The following is a 17,313-nucleotide window of genomic DNA, read 5'->3' as shown; positions in this document are numbered from 1 at the left end:
GAGACAGTCGGAGCTGTGGACTCTCAGCTACCCTGATGAGACCAACAGCCTAAATACATTTCCAAGTGGTGTTGGGACCTGAGAATTGACCTAAAGATCAGCCCCGGTCACCAAGGGCTGCAGGGACGTCTGCACTGGTGGCCTATGCCTAGGAAAAGAAAGAGCAAGGAGGGAGACAATCAGCTGTCCAGAGGGTGCGGCCATTTTGATTGTTTACACCTGGCAGCCATTTTGGATATTTAAAGTGACCAAGGGTGCAGCCATTTTGAATCCTTACAAGTGGCAACCATTTTGGATTTTAAAGTGATAGCATTCTCATTCAGATTCCGGGGACCTAGGAATAGGCTCTGTTTCCCAAGGTCAGCAGGGACATACAAGAGGCTAACAACAGGAAAGGAGACAGGTGGTGAGTGTATAAGTGCTGTCAACTAGTGAATAGAAGAGCACAGCACAGTACCCTGTTTGCATAGATAACATACAAACAAAACAAAGAAAATGAAAATCGTGGGCAAGTCATTCTAAGATACTATCACCAATTAAATATAAACACAAAAATGTCACAATTCCTCAGAAACAACAGAACATCACAGTCCACACAAAGAAGCAAGATAAAGCAGGAGAAACAAGGGACCAGGATACAGACCCAAAACACATCCCTGAGGAAGACGCACCATTGGAACTCCCTGATAAGGAATTCAAAAGAATTATATGTAGGTGTCTTCAAAGGATTGAGAGATAGACCAAGAAAAACACAGACAAAACCCTAGAAGAATTTTGGAAGAAAATACAAGAATAAAATGACAAAATAAATGAAAAATTAGAAATGATACAAAATCTACACACAGAAATCCAGAAAATTAATACTAAATTTTCAGAAATAGATTAGACATTGAATGAGCAAAGGAGCAGAATTGAATTGATGGAAGACAGAATTAGTGAGATTGAAGGCAAATACCTCAATACATCTTTGGAAAGCGATCAATCAGAAAAAAGATCAAAACAAAATGAAGAACACCTAAGGTTCATGTGGGATACCATCAAAAGGAATAACCTATGTGTAATCAGAATTCTAGAACAGGAGAGACAAATAAAACCACAGAGAAAATTGTTGAAGATTTGTTGGAAGAGAATTTTCCTGGTATGATGAAAGAGGAGAATATATCCATTCAGGAAGTCCAATGAACCCCAAACAGGATAGACCCCAAAAGAAAATCACCCAGACATATCATTATCAAACACACCAAAACCAAAGACAAAGGGAGAATCATGAGAGCAGCATGGGAAAAAACAAAAAGTTACCTACAAGGGGCAACCAAATAAGACTAAGCTCAGATTTCTTGATAGAAACCATGCAGGCAAGAAGACAATGGGATGGTATATATAAAACCCTGAAAGAGAAAAATTTTCAACCAAGAATTATGTATCCAGCAAAATTGTCCCTCAAATGGGATGGTGAAATTAGGGCATTTCCAGATAAGCAGAAATTAAGGGAATTTTTTAAAACCAGACCAACCTTACAAGAGATGCTAAAGGGAGCCCTTTGGACAGAGAAGCAACAACAGCCAGCAACAACTGACCATTATCACACATGATGATATAACCCAGAAACCAACCCAGCTATGGAAGTATCTGAAGTAAATAAGCCTACAAGATTGTAAGCAGGGAACCAGAGTCATCAATTGACAAATGAGGACAACTACAAACCAAAAGGAGGGAAAAAACTGTGTCGTTAGGTAGGGAAGTAAAGACAACTACAAGATAGAATGGACTATTCTAAACTTGGAAAGAAAACTATAAATCACAGAATAATCTCAGAGAAAAATGATAAACCTTCACATGAAAATAAAAAAGAGGACCAGCAGAAATATTTAGCACATACTGGAGCTCTGGTAGCATAGTGGCTAAGGCACTTGACTGCTAACCAGACGGCTGGCGGTTCAAACCCACCAGACACTCCTCAGAAGGAAGGTTGGGCAATCCTACTTCCGTAGTGATACTGCCTCGGAAACCCAAGGAGGGGTCGCTATGAGTCAGGTCTGACTCGACGGCACATAACAACAACAACAACAACAAAACATTATCACTTGCCTGCTAACCAGACGGCTGGCGGTTCAAACCCACCAGACACTCCTCAGAAGGAAGGTTGGGCAATCCTACTTCCGTAGGGATACTGCCTCAGAAACCCAAGGAGGGGTCGCTATGAGTCGGGTTTGACTCGAAGGCACATAACAACAACAACAACAACAAAACAATAACAATGAAGGAAGTGATAACACAATTCATAAACAAAACAAGCTCAGCACAGACTATTATATAGAACAAAGAAGTTGATACCATGAGAAAGCACATAACAAAAATGACAGCAACAAATTCATATTTGCCAATAATTACATATCTGGCAAGGGGCTTAACTCTAAGATTTATAGAAAACTCCAATGCCTCAACACCAAAGGAATTAACAATCCAATTGAAAAATGGGCAGAAGACATGAATAGACATTTCACCAAGGAGGATATTCAGGTGGCCAGCAAACACATGAAGAGACACCCACAATCATTGGCCATCAGAGATATGGAAATCAAAACAACAATGAGATACCATCTCACCCCAGCACTGATGGCAAGGTTCAACAAAACAGAAAATAACAAATGCTGGTGGGGATGTGAAGAGATTGGGACATTCATACACTGCTGGTGGGACTGTGAAGTGATACAAACACTGTGGAAAGCAATATGGCGATTCCTTAGAAAGCTGAAATTGGAGATACCATTTGACCCAGCAATCCCATTGCTAGGTATATATCCTAGAGAGGTGAAAGCCAGGATAGGAACAGATATATGTACACCCATGTTCATCGCAACGTTATTTACAATAGCAAAAAGATGGAAACAACCTACGTGCCCATCGGTGGAGGAGTGGATGACCAAACTATGGTACATACACATACTAGGATGCTATGCAGCACTAAAGAATAACGTAGAGTCTGCCAAACACTGCATAATATGGATGAACTTGGAAGACATTATGCTTAGTGAAAAAGTCACTCACAGAAGGACAAATGTAGTATTAATTTGTTGTTTTGGAGGGTCAAGGAAAGGTTTATATATGGAAGGAAACTTTCTTTGTTGGTTGCCAGGGGTGGAAGGGAGGGGAGGGAACACTGCAAAAAAAAAAAAAAAAAAAATGCATTGACCCATGTCACTTTAGTTTTGTGTATTTCACTGTACATAAATTATGTTTCAATAAAATGCATTTTAAAAATTTAGAAAATAATAAAATAAAAAATAAATTCAACCCCTGCAGCTGAAAGAAGCAAGATGAGACAAAGCTGAAAGTAGGAAACATTTGGAAATTATTACCTGAAGCAATGGCCCAGAGCAGTAATGTTTTGGCAGCCGGCCTAAGCCTGCTGGGCATCCAGTGGGCAAGGCATAGATAAGGGTAATGGAAATGATGCAGCAGGTACATGGTGCCTTTTGATAGAAAATATTTAAAAAACCATTATTCAGCCTAGGAAAACGAAGATTGGAAAGAGTTATGATCAAAACCAGTGAAGTTGTGAATAATATAGATTAAAATGAACATGGACTTAACTGACATTTCCAAATCCTCAAAGCTATATAACCCTCAGATCAACCAATTGGCAGGGCGGCTCAGGAAAGTAATGGACCTTCATAGTGCTGCCATCCCATGCCCAAGCCCCAAACCATTGAGTCACAACCTCTGGAGTGGGGTTTAAGCACTAGTATTTTTTTTTTTTGTTTAATATTTATTTCAAAATTATAGGAGATATCCTGCCTAAAATGTGATTGACCTATGAAATATCTCAAAGCCTTGGGGGCTAGATTTTAGTGTGGCCAAAGAGTCACCATTCAGGGGCCAGTGGATCCCTGCTTTGAAAGGAAGGATGGTTGGTGCCATTTCTTATGTTCTAAGTGGGCTCTGGACAAAATATAGAAGCTAGAGGATGAGTAAATTTGACCGTGGCACACCCTTGCATAATAATAAAACACCAAACCATTGGCAAGCATCTGTGTCTATTATGTTTACTTCAGAATGTTTCTCTTGCTTTAATATGGATAGAGAAAGCATGATTGTCTTTGGGAAATGTGGAAGTATGTGTGTGTGAGAGAAAGAGAGAGAGAGAGATATCTCTAGTAATTACCAGCTAGATAATCAGGAAGGAAAGAGAAGACACCTGTCCCTTAACCTTAACCTCCTGGTATTGGACTTGCAGTGAGACTGTCTTACTGAAGCCACCACGTCCCCTCCCCTCCCCTATTGTGTAATTCTTGATTAGTTAACTCCGATTTCAAGAAGAGCTCTGCTGTGTGTTACTGAAGTCCTCCTAAACCCAGCAAACACACTGCCATAGAGTAAATTCTGACTCACAGTGACTATTTAGGACAGAGTAGAATTGCCCCGTAGGGTTTTCCAAGGCTGTAAATGTTTAAGGAATCAAACTGCCTCATCTTTCTCCTGCAGAACCAGTAATGGGTTCAAATCTCAGACCTTTTGGTTAGCAGCCCCATATTTTAAACGTTGTGCCACCAGAGTTCCTTGGGGGAGTCCTCCAGAGGGAGCAATTTGTGTGTGGGTCATCACTTTCCCTTTCAGTTCCAGTTGCCATCACGTTGACTCTGACCATGGTGAACCCCATGTGTGTCAGAGGAGAATTCTACAGGATTTCCAAAGACAGATTTTTCAAGTAATTTCCAGGTCTTTCTTCCAAAGTACCTCTGTTGTTGTTGTTTGCTGTCGAGTCAGCCCCGACTCATAGTGACCCCTCCTTGGGTTTCCAAGGTGGTATCACTAGGGAAGTAGATTGTCCAACCTTCCTTTGAGGAATGACTGGTGGGTTTGAACCTCCAACTTCTGTTAGCAGTCAAGTGCCTTAGGCACTATTCTACCAGAGCTCCCAAAGTACCTCTGTTGTTATTTGCCATTGAGTCGGCCCCAACTCATAGAGACCCCCTCCTTGGGTTTCCGAGGCAGTATCAGTACGGAAGTAGGATTGCCCAACCTTCCTTCCGATGAGTGCCTGGTACCTCTAGGTGGACTCAAATCTCCAACCTTTCAGTTAATAGACAAAAGCATTAACCGTTTGCCCCACCTGTGGTCATGCAAAGACAGAGAGTTCTCCTCTGAAATGGAGATTAATCAGAGGACAAGGGGACTAAACTAGCAACTGAGGTATATCCCCAAGTGGGCTCACTAGGAGAGTTTTATTTTGGGGATGTTTTCAACTGGATGGTGAATATAGTTGTATCCAGCATTCTGTTTGGATTTTTTTTCCCTCCTATATTATAATCCTAATATTTAATCTTCCTTCCGAGGAGTGGCTGGTGGATTTGAACCGCCAGCCGTCTGGTTAGCAGGCAAGTGTCTTAGCCACTATGCTACCAGAGCTCCCAGCCACTCCTCGGAAGGAAGGTTGGGCAATCCTACTTCTGTAGTTATACTGCCTCGGAAACCCAAGAAGGGGTCGCTATGAGTCGGGGCCGACTCGACGGCACATAACAACAATATTTAATCTAACTGAAGGAGCCCAGTGGCCCTATGGGAGAAAGACCTGGTGATCTGTTTCCATAAAGATTACAGCCAAGAAAACCCTGTAGGGCAATTCTGTTCTGTCACCTGAGGTCACTATGAGTCAAAATCAAATCAACAACACCCAACTACAACAACCAGTCCTAAAGATTCAGTGAAGTCTGGCACATCACAGAGCTCTGGGTGCAAGTACAGAGATTAAAGTGAAGGACTTTAACAAGAAGCTGGCCTAGCCCATTTACCCTTCTCTCTTGAGACCCATATGGAGCTGGTAATATCTTCCTGCAGGTGCCTGTGGTCTGGAGCTTATAGGAGCTTATCTGCAGTCAGTGAGTGGTAGTCCCTGTGGGAGGTGAGACTCATGGGAAGACTCATGGTTGAGAGTAAAAGAGGCTGGAGCTTGGGTCCCTCAAATAAGAGGAAACTTTGTTGTTGTTGTTGTTATGTGCCGTTGAGTTGGACCCGACTCATAGCGACCCCTCCTTGGGTTTCCGAGGCAGTATCACTACGGAAGTAGATTGCCCCATCTTCCTTCCAAGGAGTGGCTGATGGGTTTGAACTGCCAGCCCTCTGGTTAGAAGTCAAGTGCCTTAGGCACTATGCTACCAGAGCTCCTAAGAGGAAACTTTAGGGCATACAAAAGAAAGTATTTATACACGAGTGGTAAACTTAAAAAACATATTAGCCCTACAGGTTGAACATTTAAATAGTTTCAAGAAGGACTGAGATCTATTTGACTGATTATATTTTAAGGCTGGAAAGGGGCCTAGAGATCGTCTCTAGTTCAGTGGTTCTGAACTGGCTGCACATTGCAATCACCTGGGGGAAGCTTTAAAAAACACTGACGTCCAATCCTCAGACCACTCTGGGGTGGGGTTTGAGCATTAATAATTTTTAACACTTTATTTTGAAATTAAAGAAAGTTGCAAAAATACTGCCTAGAGTCCCACATACCCTTCACCCACCTGCACCCAATGCTGATATCCTAGATAACTATAGTACAGTATCAAAACCATGAGAGTGATATTGAAATAATAACTAGATCTTATTCTGTGTGCACCATTTTTTACATGTTGTTGTTGTGTTATTAGGTGCCATCAAGTCGGCTCTGAGTCATAGTGACCCTATGTACAACCTAATGAAACACTGCCTGGTCCTGTGACATCCTCACAATCCTTGCTATACCTGAACTCATCTTTGTAGACACTGTGTCAATCCATCTCATTAAGGAAGGGTCTTCCCCTTTTTCGCTGACCCTCCACTTTACCAAGGATGATATCCTTCTCCAGAGAATGGTCCCTTTGACCACATGACCAAAATAGGTGAAATGAAGTCTGGCCATTTTTGCTTCCAAGGAGTATTCTGGCTGAACTTCTTCCAGGACAGATTTGTTAGTTCTTCTGGCAGTCGGAGTATTTTCAGTGTTCTTCACCAACACTGCAACTCAAAAGCATCAACTCTTCTCGATCTTCTTTCGTCATTGTCCAGCTTTCACATGCATATGAGGTGACTGAAAATACCATGGCTTGGGTTAGGCACACCCTAGTCTTCAAACAGACATCTTTGCTCTTCAACACTTTAAAGAGGTCTTTGCAGTAGATTTGCCCGCTGCAATACAATGTCTGATTTCTTGACTGCTGCTGCCATGGGTGTTGATTGTGGATCCATGTATTTACTTATGTGTGCAGCTGTGTGTGTGTGTGTGTGCATGTGCAATAGGCATTCATGTTTTTGCTACCATGAAGATACTAATGCATAGTCGGAGTTGAAAACCAGTGGTCCAGTCCAACCAACCCTCATTTCACAGGTGAGGAAATTGAGTTCAGAGTGACAAAATGACTTATCCAAGGACACGATCACTTTTAGGCAGAGAAGGCAGTAGACTTTCTTAGCCCTGTACTTTTTTATGTACACAGAGTTGCCTCTGCTTCTCTATGATTACAGTTCAAAAATGCACTATCAAAGAGCTGATTGTTTGGGGGCAGGAGTAGGAGGTGGAAGGGGTGTATATCTTATTTTTGAGGGTATATACACAAGGCACAGTCTTTGGTAGCCCTTCCAACCTCATAAGGTTATTGAAAGAAATTTTTTAAAAGATGTGTAAAAAGTGTAATTCATTACCAATAGTAACTACCTCTCCACATTTGCTATTATTATCAAAAAAGACTTCTGACCCGGAGGGGTCATGGGTTTGGTATCATGAGGAAATTCTCATATTCTTCACATTTCTCTCCATGTGACCTCTTTAGCTTGCTTCATGTTGCAAAGGAACTTCTAGTGGCTGGGAACACTTGGTTAAGAATTTGACCTGTCATGCTTTCCCTGGGGAATGTAGCTCCCATTTCCATGTGATCCTTTGAGTAAGACAGGTGGGAGAGCTTACTTGGGACTTGATGTCTTCATTTTAAATACTCTTCTGACCAAATAAGCAATACAATTTATTTTTTCCTTCTACATAGCCTACTTCTCACGTAGTGAGCCTTGACACAGTCCCTCTGTTGAACATGGCACATCTGGACAAGCACATGGAAGACAGTCCTGGGTAGGGGGCAGTCCAAGCTGTTTTCAGCCTGAGCACCTCATCTATTTTTGTAAATTTTTTTTGCACACACCTTTTGCTTAAATAGGAAAATATAGCAAAAACATCATCTAAACTTTAACTGGAGTCTGAGCTCAAGGAAGCACAGTACATTGAGGGTCTCCAGAGATGGATGTGTCAGATTAGAACTCTGAAGCTCTTAGCCTCGGGGTCTCCTACTCTGACCCAACTCCTAGGACCTGCTCTTGGCTCACAAACTGACTTTCCACTGTCAGCCCATCAGTTACAGCCATTTGAGTTGGGTTTTAGGAGTGAGATATTGTCCTTTCTGCCTCTGATGTATTAAACAGAACTAGACATGTGAGTCGGGGCCGACTCGACGGCACATAACAACAACAACAACAACAGACATTGCAGGAGCTCTGGTAGCATAGTGCCTAAGGCACTTGACTGCTAACCAGAAGGCTGGCGGTTCAAACCCACCAGCCACTCCTCGGAAGGAAGGTTGGGCAATCCTACTTCTGTAGGGATACTGCCTCGGAAACCCAAGGAGGGGTCGCTATGAGTTGGGGCCGACTTGATGGCAAACAACAACAACAACAACAGACATTGCAGGTAGTACACATCATTAACACACTTGGCTGCTAACCAGAAGGTTGGAGGTTCGAGTCTACCCAGAGGTGTCTTGGAAGAAAAACACGGCAATCCACTTCTGAAAAACCAGCCATTGAACACGCTATGGAGCACAGTTCTCCTGTGACACATGGAGTCCCCATGAGTCAGAATCAATTCACCAGCAACTGGGTTTCAAAATCTCCCCACAGTTGCTTCAAATTTCTCTTTCGAGAGTTTTGAGCACTTTTTCTCAGCCAAGCTTTGTGAATATTAAAATGAAAAGGCTGAAGTCTTCTCTCTTACCCTAGAATTTCTCAGGGGGTATAAGGAAGGATCGAAGCTACAGTGGACTTGACTGCCCCTTTCTAAGGTGTCATCTCCCCCCCTGCCCCAAGGTTCAGTCTCTGGATCACTAAGGACACATGCTGGGTGAGCAGTCATATGCCACTCCCAGTCCTGGCACTTTGCCTCTCCCTGGCAAGGGCTTCAGAGTTTGATGATTAACAGGAGGAGGCCACCTGTGGAGGGCATACCTGAGCCCCCTGGTCTGGTTAGCCATGCAGAGCCTGAGTCTTGGTGTTCCCTCCCACTCCCACTCCCGCTGTGGGTTCATTTCTGCAGCTCTCCTCCTGCAACAGGAAGAAAGAGTGGGCTTTTCAGACACTGACATTCCCACACCAAGCAGGGCAGCCCAGGGTTAAGAGCTGCAGAGCCAGACAGACAAGGTTTGATTCCTGGTCCAACCACTTAATTGTTCTGTGACACTGGGCAAGTGCCTTAGCCTCTCTGGGCTACTATTTGCTCATTGTGTTGTTGTTGTTGTTATGTGCCGTCGAGTCGGACCGACTCATAGCGACCCCTCCATGGGTTTCCGAGGCAGTATCACTATGGAAGTAGATTGCCCCATCTTTCTTCCAAGGAGTGGCTGGTGGATTTGAACCACCAGTCTTCTGGTTAGCAGTCAAGTGCCTTAGGCACTATGCTACCAGAGCTCCCATATTTGCTCATTAGCACACATAAATCAATGGAGTAAAACCTACCCATTCAAAAAAACTTCTTCAAAAGTGGTTTTGTACTGGAAACAACTTTATGGAATATGATTTTTCTTGCATTAATTACAAGGAAGTCACACCTGTCATTCTAGGAAGTCTGGTCATATCACACAGCCCAGACCATCCAAGACTTTTCCAAGTTTTCCAAAACATTGAGACAAGAGGGCATTTTGTCTCAATGGGAATGAGAATTGTGAGCATCATAGCACAAAAGTCTGAGAAGAGCCAAATTCACTCCTTTGGAAAAGATTTCCTGGTTATTAAGGCGTTTTAATGGCATATTGTTGTTGTTGTTATGTGCCGTCGAGTCAAACCCGACTCATAGCGACCCCTCCTTGGGTTTCCGAGGCAGTATCACTACGGAAGTAAGATTGCCCAACCTTCCTTCCGAAGAGTGGCTGGTGGGTTTGAACCGCCAGCCGTCTGGTTAGCAGGCAAGTGTCTTAGCCACTATGCTACCAGAGCTCCCTTTAATGGCATAGTGGGTATGATATTTGGCTGCTAACCCACCAGCTGCTCTGCAGGCGGAAGATGAGACAATCTACTTCTGTAAACATTTACAGGCTTGGAAACCCAATGAGGGTCGCTTTGAGTCAGAATCAACTTGACGGCAGTGGGTTTTTTTTGTTTTAAATCTGGTTATTTTGCTCTCCTTGCACTTTGGGAGTAAATCATGTTTTTGCTGACTTCAGCTGCTCAACCCTGAAATGCTGAGGCCCCCATTATTTTGTTCCACTGTGTACCAGTTCCTCCACTAGACACTTACATACCTACATGCACTCACTATCTTATTTTGTCCCCTTGACCACCCAGTGGGGTAGCTATTATTATCCAATTTTACAGATGAGGAAATTGAGGTTCAGAGAGATTGAATCAAATGCCCAAGTCAGTAAGTGAGAGGACCATAATTCAAACCTGTCTAATTCCATAGCCTATGTTTTTCCCTAAGAAACTTCCTAGATACTTCTGGAATAAAATTCATATGGAGTGGGTGGTTCAGACAACTGGCTCAGTCTTCCCTCCAGCTCAACATTGTCCATCAGCAGAATGAGGGCATCATTGACCCTGACAACAAAATGTTGAATTGGAAAGCTCTGCAGTAAAATATGGTGTAGAAGCAAAAAAGGGATATAGGAGATTTTGATCAAGTGTTATCATGGACTGTAACCAGGGAACTGCTCCAGTGTAGCTCTGTTGCAAATAATGTCAGTGAGCTATTATTTTAAATAACCTAAAGAAAAATGGGGAGTTCTGGTGGCATAGTGCCTAACGTATTTGACTGCTAACCAGAAGGCTGGCAGTTCAAACCCACCAGCCACTCCTCAAAGGGAAGACGGGGCAATCTATTTCCATAGAGACATTACCTCAGAAATCCAAGGAGGGATTGCTACCAGTCAGAAATGACTTGATGGCAGTGAGTTTGGGTTTTTTGAAAAGAAAAATGGAAAGAACATTATTGAATTTTGTCCCCTCAAAATATGGGTTGAAATCCTAACCCCCATATCTGTGGATGTAATCCTATTTGGAAATAAGGTTTTTTTTTTTTGTTGTTGTTGTTATGTTAACGGGATAATACTTGAGTCGGAAAAAAACAAACTCACTTCCACTGAGTCAGTTCCTACTCCTAGTGGCCTCCATTGGGTTTTCACTGCTGTAAATCTTTTTTGGAAGTAGATTGCCCATTTTTTTCCACAGAGTAGCTGGTGGGTTTCAGCCACTGACCTTCTGGTTGGCAGCCAAATGCCTTATCCACTATGCCACCAGAGCTCCTCTGCCTGAGTAGAAAAAAAAAAAAAAACCAACTCACTGCCGTGGAGTCAATTTTGACTCATAGTGACCCTTCCTTGGGTTTCCAAGGTGGTATCTCTATGGAAGTAGATTGCCCAGTCTTCCTACCGAGGAGTGGCTGATGGATTTGAACTGCCAGCCGTCTGGTTAGCAGTCAAATACCTTAGACACTACACCACCAGAGGGTGGGCTCTAAATCTAAACACTTCTGAGTTATAAAAAGAGCAGATTAGGCATAGTGACTCACACTCACTAGGGTAGACAGAGGCCATGTGAGGATCATCTTACAAGCCAAAGAACTAAGGAATGCCCAGGGCTACCACAAGGAAAGAATACACACGCTCCAGACCCTGATTTGGATTTCAGAATTGTGAGAAAATAAATTTCTGGCTTTTTAAGCCACGCACTTGTTGCATTGTGTTACAGGAGCATTAGGTTTTAAAGACAGGTCCCTTTAAGAAGCGTTCTTGAAAAAAACTTTGAGGTGCTAGTTTTGCACATTCAGTAGACAACTACCACACAGCTAGTTGTTGTTAGGTGCTGTGGACCTGGCTCTGACTCACAGTGACACTATGTACAACAGAACAAAACACTGCCTAGTCCTGCACCGTCCTCATAATCCTTGCTATGCTTAAGTTTGTCGTTGCAGCTACTGTGTCAATCCATTTCATTGAGGGTCTTCCCCTGTATCACTGGTCCTCTATTGTACCCAGCATGGCATCCTTCTCCAGGGACTGGTCCCTTCTGACAACACCACCAAAGTAGGTGAGATGAAGTCTGGACATTCTAGCTTCCAAGAAGCATCCTGGCTGCCCTTATGCCTGAGAAGCATCCTGGCTGCACTTCCCGGACAGATTTGTTCGTTTTTCTGGCTGTCCATGGCTCCTGTACACAATACATTGCACCGGGCCACTCTGCAGGTGGAAAGGTGATTAAGATGTGGCCCCTGCTGACAAAGTCTCACAATCGTATATGAAATTCTCTTCTATACAGTATTTCAGAAGAGACTCAAAAATAGAAGTACCAAAAAGTAGTAAATAAATAGAAATACAAAAAGGCCTGCTGACTCTAAGTAGAAGCACTTAATACAGGGTGGCTATTCTTATTTTCCTCTCTAATAAGTGCACGCAGGTGGCTAAATGCTTTTGTTGAGCTACTTCCAAGGACCTCACTCTGTGAGTCGATTTGGAAAGTCTGTAAGTGTTAGACTAAAAACAAGTACTGTTCAGTGGATGGGGTACTTGAAGTGGGCCTAGAGATCTGATATTGGTAAATGTCACTGTATTTTAAATGGTCGGTTTCTGTGAGTTAATCATTATTGAGTTACATCATGTGTAGTTAAATTTAAAAGTTACATTTCTGTAAGAAAAAAGAGGACTGAAATGTGAGTCCCTGCTCTCTGTTCTAATACTGAGAAAAAGAAGCCCAACTGGTTGGGCCATGCAACCTCATCCTAAGGTATGAATGTTTCTCACTCCTTCCTGTGTACATGAATCACCTGGGGATATTGTTAAAGTACAGATTCTGATTGAGGAGGCCTGGTGTGGACCTGAGCCCTGCATCTCTATCAAGCTCCCAGATGATGCCAATGTTGTCGGTCCTGGACCACACTTTGAGTAATAAGGTCCTAAGATGTCTGCGTACATGCTGATATCTATACAAATTTTATTAATGGTGTGTCAAATTAAATAATATACCATTTCTTTAAACTTTTTATTGTGATTTGGGTGAAAGTTTACAGGGCAAGTTGGTTTTCCATTCAATAATTCATATACATTTTATTTCAAGACATTATTGATTGCCATCCTCACAATGTAACAGCTTCCTCCCACTTTCTCCTGTGTTTCCTGTTTCCATTTGCCTTCTTTCCTATCCCTTCCTGCTTTCTGAGCTTTACTTCTGGTCAAATGCTCTTCTTTTGATCTCATATGGCAATTCATAGTGACCCCTTCTTGGGTTTCTAAGGCGGTATCACTACAGAAGTAGATTGCCCAATCTTCCTTCCAAGGAGTAGCTGGTGGGTTTGAACGGCCAGCCTTTGATTAGCAGTCAGATGTCTTAGGCACTATGCCACCAGAGTTCTCAAGGAGTGTGTACCTCCCTGTAAATAATATATTTTTATAGGGCTAGTCTAGCAAAACCAAGCATACAAAATAAAGGCAAACATCATAATCTTTTTGTGATTATTTTTAATCTGAGAGTTCATTCTAGTTTGCATCATCTGAGTCTAGGACCCTGATTCCCGAAAGTTTTCTAAAATTTTAAAATTAAAGTTACCTTTTGAGAAATAGTATAATAAACACAGAATCCCTGGGCAGTGCAAATGGTTAATGCATTTGGCTGCTAACTGAAAGGTCAGAAGTTCAAGTCTACCCAGAGGCATCTTGGAAGAAGATTTTAGTAATCTACATCCAAAAATCAGCCACTCCAAACCTTATGGAACACAATTTTATTCTAACACACATGGGGTCACCATGAGTCAGAGTCCACTTGAGGGCAACTGGTTTTATAATAAATATAGGGACCTAGGGCATGAGCAGGCAAGTAAACTTGGGTAAGCTACTTACCTCTTCCTAAGCCTCAATTTCCTCCTTCATAAAATGACATACAAATATTACTTGCCTCCTACAGTTGTTTGAGGACTCAATGTGAATGCATATAAAGCAGTTAGCCCAGCATCTGGAATGTTCTAATGGCATTATCGGCATTATCTACATAACTTTAAGGTTTCAATTAAACCCTTCCATGGAGACTTCCTATCTCCACCTCTCATGTGCCCCTGTATTGTGGTCCCAACTCATAGTAATTAAAAGCCAGGATCTAACCCTCAGTGTCTGGATAATATTGTGCCTGCAATAATATCCTATGAGTAGCAGTCTGGGAAATAGTTTTTGGTTTTGCTTGTCTTGAGTTTTTTGTTGTTGTTGTTTTCAGGCAGGGTGAGTCAGAAACTTAAGGCTCTGAGATATTTTTATATCTTTTTTTCCAGCCTTAAGACCAACAGGGAAATAAAGAAATTCAGAGAAGGAATAGCCTTGGTCTTTCCCACTTGCTTTCCAAGACCTCTTCTTCCTGGAAAGAAAGTCTGTGCAGCCAATACAAGCAGCTGTGGACAACACTGGGCTGAAGAGAGGCACAAGCCATCCAGAGACAGACAAAAAGCAAGCAATTATCAGCTACCAGTGGTTGCCAGAGCCATTAAGTGAGGAAAATAGCACACCAGGATGGCTTTGTGAGGAAGGGGTACCACTCTGGCCTTGGTCTCTGCAGTAGTCACAGGCCTGGAAAGGCACAAACTCCTGAGGACTGGGTTGACAGATATTTACAGAAAGTTTCTGCATGGTCCAGGTAGAGTCCAAGTGTAAGGCAGGTACAAGTTCAGGACATGGTCCCTTTCCTCAGTGAATACATGGTTGTTAGAGAGGCAAGATTTCAGGGGGTAGGGATGAATTGTCAATGTACAAAAAGAAAGTAGAAAAGTTAGGCAGAAGAGAGGAAAGAGAAAGAAGAAACTCAAGAAGGCAAAAAGAGGTTAATGGAAGGAAGGGAGACAGTAAATGAAGAGGAAGGTAACTAGAGGGATAAAAGAAAAAAATGTAGGATTCTGTTCCAAGAATATAGGATGAATGCTGATCAAAAAGAAACAAAGAAGAAAAGCAGTGAGGACGCTAAAACATCCACTGTGGGATGCATCCTGCCCCAGCCCAGGAAAAGAAAATAACTCACAGCATAAGCCAGGAAGAGAAATTTGGTGGAATTTGGCTACTTATACTGGGAAGAGCAGAACTGGGTTACTTTTTTTAAAAAGGGTGTCCCTAGGTGCAAATGGCTAAAGCATTCAGCTGCTAACTGAAAGTGATCTGAAAAATTGGCCACTGAAAACACAGTTCTATTGTGATGCACGTGGAGGGTGTGATGGCAACTTTAAAAAAAAAAAAAAAAAACTGGTATCTTAAAGGAAAAATTTGAGATGTACTCTTTGCCTTCAAAGTTTGGGGGATAGAACAAACCTGGGAAGTCATGCCATATGAGGTCAGCCAGCTCCTAAGCCCTTTCAGGTATTTCCAAAACTCTCCCTCAAACCCCTGTGTCTGGGTCTGACTCGTGAAATCATTACTTGCCTCTGTTTCTCCAAACCTCTGTTGCCAAGTAGAGCAGGGATTGGGCCTGGCCATGCAAGGTCAGAGTTCTTTTGCAGAATTCTTCTCTTCCTAGACCTGTGCAGCTCACCTTGCAGCCCTCCTCCTACCTGGAACCTCACAGCAATGAGCTTCCACATGCTATCAAGTGTAAGGCGGAGTGAAGAAAAGAGAGTCAAGGACACATCCACAGAAGTCATAGCTTCTCTTCCAGCCACTGCGAATTTTTCCCTCATTTTTTGGAGGAACAAAACCGTTCTTGTTCAATCCACAGATCTGATACTTCTAAGGGAATAATTTGTGGAAATCCAGAGGAGAGGACTAAACTAGCCAAATCTATCCTCCAACTCTGCATTTTGTTCAGCAATGGCTTCAGAGCTGTAGGCTAGTCAACCAAGCTTTTAAGAATAAAATTAGGAGAGGAAACACTGAAAAAAAAAAAAAAAAAGAAAGAAAAGAAAAGCGTTGAGTTCTGTGTATTTCACTGTTACATAAATTATATTTCAATAAAATGTATTTTTTAAAAAAAGGATAAAATTGAATTCAGGCTGAATTGATCAAAATCAAAACCCAGGCTGATGTAGACTGTCCTCCAGTGACTCTCCATAAAGTTACATCCACCCTCCCCCTAAAAAAATGTCTTCTCAGCAAGGCCATTTTAGAGTTTTTTTTGGCAATAACTGTCCAGGGAATTTTTACAACCCTTGCAATAGTCAACCTACCCCATCTACTCCATGGCAACAGACAAATGGTGCCTCATATAATGAGCCAACTTCTCATAAAACTCTAGGGTTATGGCCCTAGATTGTTCTTAGAGATATACTATGCAAATATCCAGTTGGTATTACCAGCGAACAGGAATTTAGTTTGGGAAAGCAGCATGATTATGAAGGCAGAGGAGGACTCAATGTCTCTTGGTGGACTACTGGCCTAGACCTGCTTAGAGAGGGTCCCAGGGGACCTGACTGAGATTCTCAATGCATGGGGCTTGAACCTAGTGTGACTCCTCATTCTCAGCCTGGCTCTCTTAGATGTGTGATCTTGAGCAAGTCACTTAATCCATCAGAGCTTCTGTTTGCTCATCACCATAACAATCATAATAAATCACAGTCTCACAGGGCTACTGTCAATGCCAAGGGAAATAAAGGGGCAAAGGAACGTAACTCCTGACATAAGAAAAGGGGTAGAGAGAAGTGAAGAAACTTGCCCAAGGTGATACAGTTGGTAAGCTAAGGGCTTCAACAGGGTATGTCTGATGCATGCTGCATTCTCTTTCTAGTGAGCTCTGCATAAAATGAATGAGAAACAAACATATACATTTGAACGTTATTGCTGCTATAGTCTCCCATCTGGGACTGCAGTTCCCAATTGGGTAATGCATTTGAGCTAAACGTCCCTGGTGCCCATTTTCAGCCCAGCAAAAATTTTTGAGGGGGCAAGGTTTCATCACCATCATGCCATCTTTCCTCAGCAAACTGGTGAATCACAACATTTCCACAAGTGCAAACTCAGCTAACATATCATCTCATGGCTCAGGATCTGAAGTGGGTTTTCCTCCGAACCTAAACAAGCAAGCAATCATGGCAGCCCTTACTCCACTCTCTTGTACTCATCCCTGCCCACTGTCCCA

Source organism: Orycteropus afer, unplaced genomic scaffold, assembly GCF_000298275.1.
Source record: "Orycteropus afer afer isolate SDZICR_OR568_19922 unplaced genomic scaffold, OryAfe1.0 scaffold00036, whole genome shotgun sequence".
Taxonomy (NCBI): Eukaryota; Metazoa; Chordata; class Mammalia; order Tubulidentata; family Orycteropodidae; genus Orycteropus; species Orycteropus afer.
The sequence above is the reverse complement of the archived record's forward strand: the minus strand, read 5'-3'. Positions refer to the sequence as shown.